Source organism: Penaeus japonicus, unplaced genomic scaffold (genome assembly GCF_977035675.1).
Source record: "Penaeus japonicus unplaced genomic scaffold, GWHDUDI00000001_assembly GWHDUDI00000022, whole genome shotgun sequence".
Lineage (NCBI taxonomy): Eukaryota > Metazoa > Arthropoda > Malacostraca > Decapoda > Penaeidae > Penaeus > Penaeus japonicus.
In genome coordinates this window covers 28,408,024-28,413,023 of record NW_028234424.1, presented here as the reverse complement: position 1 = coordinate 28,413,023, position 5,000 = coordinate 28,408,024, and the positions used below count along the sequence as shown (strand labels likewise).

General features: G+C 39.2%; 1 protein-coding gene across 2 annotated transcripts in view; it reads right to left on the bottom strand.

The window, feature by feature from the left end:
• LOC122258217 (cytoplasmic dynein 2 light intermediate chain 1) overlaps positions 1-5,000 on the bottom strand; it is a 35,205-nt gene that overhangs the window by 5,112 nt on the left and 25,093 nt on the right. The window lies entirely within an intron of this gene.

Below are 5,000 nucleotides of genomic sequence, written 5' to 3'. Positions count from 1 at the left end.
TAATGGTAATGAAAAGAGTGCGTAACACGAGTATGTTTTGGGTAGCAACTGTTCTTTCCTATTTGCCAACGCCTTGGAAGCAAAAAAATGGCTGGTATTCCTTTCAAACGTTGCTTTTGGGACTAGGATAACAATATTTATAGATGTACCAGTCACATTATGGCAAATGCAAAATTTAACTTGACGCTTCATCGATTTCGACATGTACACTTTCATCTAATAAGTTCCACTTGAGTTTCAACACGTCAACAGCTCGGAATTGAACTTTGGGGGACCAAAGTCTGTGATTAAGTTGTTGAGGTCTCTTTGGCTGCGGCAGTATGGGTTTCTCTCCTCGGCTCCACCTCTGTAATCTGCATTAACTTCAAGTTTCTAGATATCAATAGTAATTTACTTTAATTTTTTAGGAAATGACACTGGCCAAAGACAAAATAAGGTACAAATTTTGTTACATAGTGTATTAATGATAATGACGATAATAATAGTAATAAAGATAATAATGGTAATAAAAATGATGATAAGGATAATAATGATAACGATAAATAATATTAATAATATGAATTATACAATAAGTAGATAATAATTGAGACTGACTGATAGAAAATAGATGATGAGAACTGTGAATGAGGAGAATGTAATAGTAACCCCGACGGCTGACCATGGAGATGCAAAATGAAGGATGAACATTCTCGAGAGGAATCGCCATGATGACTGGACCCCAGACACCACGGTTGGCCCAAAATCGCGGCTGTCAATCTCGCTGCTGTGTCGTAAGGCGCGCCGGCGCTGGGTGGCCCAACCCTAATCTCGCGGCTGTCATCGCCGGCGCTGGCACCGCAGCAACGATAGCATAGGCAGGGAGAGGCTGTCGTGTGGCCCGACCGTGATTATAAACAGCTAAAAAGAAAGAAAAAAGAAGACCGAGCAACTAAAAAAACACTAGGCATAGGCAGGGAGAGGCCGTCGTGTGGCCCGACCGTGATTATTAACATCTTAAAAAAAAAAAAAAAAAAAAAAAAAAAACACTCAGCAGGTGAGAGTAACAAGGCCCTTGCTCTCTACACACACACACGGCAGTCATGGCCCTTGCTCTCTACACACACACACGGCAGTCATGGCAGACACCATCGTGACGGCACGTAGTTATTGGGGAAAGACGACTAGTTCCGCTAAGTGTATGTGTAATCCTTACTCCTCGAATGACGGTATGCAAGTGATATATTGATCTTTATAGATTTAAGGATTACCATGTAGCCTGCTCGGGAAGAACTACTGATTGTATTGTACTTAAGTTTCAAGTACTTGATTCTAATTGTGACATTCGACGGCACGTAGTTATCGGGGACAACCAGACGAACTTTTCCGAATAAACACACAGTGCGTATCAGGTAATCCTACACTTTGAATAAACACAGTGTTAATGCCGTCATGCAAGTGATATATTATGATCTCATCCACAGAGTAAAGCTTACAGTGGATGATAAGGATGCTGACTCGCGGGAAGGAATACTGATTGTATTGTACTTAATAAAGTACTTGATTCTGACAGATAAAAGAGTACTCGTATTTACCCAGATTTCACCATTCCTCATGATTACGAGAAATGTTTTACATAGAGTGCCCTCATGATCTAAATGTTTTATACATGTGTGTATTAGTCATGTGTGTGTGTGTGTTTGTGTGTATATGAGTGCTTCTATACATATGACATGCTATTAACATCCAATAAATAGTAGAAAACCCACCAGATAATAATGACTAAAAAACTTTCTCTAACCCAGCCCCCTCATATTCTTAATAGTTTAATAACACACTAACAACAAATCTTTTTACCGTATATGTGTGTGTGTGTTTGTGTGTATATGAGTGTTTCTATACATATGCCATGCTATTAACATCCAATAAACCATATCCTAACTCAGACGCAGAGAATATCGACTAAAACACATTTTCTTCTAACCCGTATCTAAATTTCACTACACATGCTAATTAAAGTCGTTACAGGTTTAGTTAATGAGCATTTATTGAATCGGACACTTTTGCTTTAGATTAAAACCCTATTAGTCTTTAACTTCTTACAGGTTTAGTTAATGAGCATTTATTGAATCGGACACTTTTGCTTTAGATTAAAACCTCTTATTCTTTGGAATGTGAAGAGATAGAGGGGTGAGAGTCAAGTAAATGTCGATGAAAATGAAGCAAATAAACTGAAACTGAAAAGCAAGGGCAAGTATCGCACTGAGGATGTATCTTATGGTGACCTTTTACTGCGGGCTCTCCTGTGGGTTTAAGATAGATGTTACTGTATAATGATTTATCGTTTGTATTTTGTTCGTAATGTATACATACAAACACCAATACCTAAAGTGTGTGTATGTGTGTGTGAGAGAGAGAGAGAGAGAGAGAGAGAGAGAGAGAGAGAGAGAGAGAGAGAGAGAGAGAGAGAGAGAGAGAGAGAGAGAGAGAGAGAGAGAGAGAGAGAGAGAGAGAGAGAGAGAGAGAGAGAGAGAGATTAGGAATCTTATATAGATTTGCAGTTCTTTCGCAACACGACAAAGACCTCCCCAAACCCTACTAGCACGTCCGGCGCGATCACTCCCGCTCCACTCGAGGCCTGACGTAGCATGCCAGAGCACCGGGTAATTCCGGTCTTGTATGTAGCAGCAGGTGTCGCCGTAAGCTGGATTCCACATCTCAAAATGTTTACTCACGTCCACTGGTTAGTTTTCATGTGGCAGGCTTCATCCACATTCTTCATTCCGAATAAAAATAGTTTGTGGGTTTAAGATAGATGTTACTGTATAATGATTTATCGTTTGTATTTTGTTCGTAATGTATACAAACAAACACCAATACCTAAAGTGTGTGTATGTGTGTGTGAGAGAGAGAGAGAAAGAGAGAGAGAGAGAGAGAGAGAGAGAGAGAGAGAGAGAGAGAGAGAGAGAGAGAGAGAGAGAGAGAGAGAGAGAGAGAGAGAGAGCGAGAGAGAGAGAAAAGAGAGAGAGAGAGAGAGAGAGAGAGATTAGGAATCTTATATAGATTTGCAGTTCTTTCGCAACACGACAAAGACCTCCCCTGACCCTGCTAGCACTTCCCGGCCGATCTCCTCCATTCCACTCGAGGCCTGACGTAGCATGCCAGAGCCACCGGGTAATTCCGGTCTTGTTATGTAGCGCAGGTGTCCGCGTACGGGCCTTTCGGGTTTATTCCACTCTCATCAAAATGTTTTTACTCACGACCACTGTAGTTAATCACCATGTGCAGGCTACTCTGATCTCACGTTTGTATTATTGTTCGTAATAGGATACAAATGAGTGTTTTTTTTTTTTTAACTTTTTTTTCCGTTCAGTATTTTATGGTGCGACAAATTACTGAAAACCATGTGGATAGATTTTTTAGTCATTTAATGTAACACCCCTTACAAATCAACAACCAATACCTAAAGTGTGTGTATGTGTGTGTGAGAGAGAGAGAGAAAAGAGAGAGAGAATGAGAAAGAGAAGGAGAGGAGAGAGAGCTGAGAGAGAAAGAGAGGAGAGAGAGAGAGAGAGAGAGAGAGAGAGAGAGAGAGAGAGAGAGAGAGAGAGAGAGAAAGAGAGAGAGAGAGAGAGAGAGAGAGAGATTAGGAATCTTATATAGATTTGCAGTTCTTTCGCAACACGACAAAGACCTCCCCTGACCCTGCTAGCACGTCCGGCGCGATCACTCCCGATCCACTCGAGGCCTGACGTAGCATGCCAGAGCACCGGGTAATTCCGGTCTTGTATGTAGCAGCAGGTGTCGCCGTAAGCTGGATTCCACATCTCAAAATGTTTACTCACGTCCACTGGTTAGTTTTCATGTGGCAGGCTTCATCCATTTACATTCATAATTCCGAATCGTCTAAAAGTTTTTAATGGCTTTCACCCCTTTCACTGACTTTTTTTTTAACGATATATAATGAGTGTTTTTTTTTTTTTAACTATTTTTTCCGTTCAGTATTTTATGGTGCGACAAATTACTGAAAACCATGTGGATAGATTTTTTAGTCATTGTAATGTAGACACCTTACAAATCAATATTACATTTATTCCTTGTTTTTGGAGCTTCTAAGTTTCTTTCCCTTCCTACGTTTTTTTTTTCTTCCATTGCTAATCATTTTATACATAATGAATATATGTTGTGCATTGCTAATCACTTTAAATACATAATGAATATGAAGTTTGCATTTACCCTACACTGAAATTACTGATATATAATGAGTGTTTTTTTTTAACTATTTTTTCCGTTCAGTATTTTATGGTGCAACAAATTACTGAAAACCACGCGGATAGATTTTTTAGTCATTGTAATGTAGACACCATACAAATCAATATTACATTTATTCCTTGTTTTTGGAGCTTCTAAGTTTCTTTCCCTCCCTACGTTTTTTTTCTTCCATTGCTAATTATTTTATACATAATGAATATATGTTGTGCATTTACTTTGCATATAGATACTTTTCTAATATGCCAACTAGATATATGCCCGGTCGTTGTAATCTGTGTAAGTTACCCCATACATTTGTTAGGCATTATCTGCCACTTCATTGGATTCTCTGTATATACCTGGCGTCGCCGTCATGCAGGTCGGGTCAACAATAAAAGCCTCCGGCCGGGCAACGCTTTACATATTTCAATTGTTATCATTCTAAGATTCCCTTTAATTCTCACACAAAAAAATACAAAATTAATGAACAATTACCGGAGAGTTTGGTGTCTTCGCACGCATTTACATGAAAATGAACATGTCTTTTAAAACAAATTCCTGTGGAATCTCTCACTGAAATCTATTGGCACCCCCACCAGAGTGCCACAGGGCAGAAGGCCTGTAACTGGATAAATATAGCTCAACAAAATACATCACTCATCTGTATCAGTATAAAATATTTCTAAAAAGCATAGTATTATGATAAAACACTATTTGATTACAATAAAAGAGAGAGAGAGAGAGAGAGAGAGAGAGAGAGAGAGAGAGAGAGA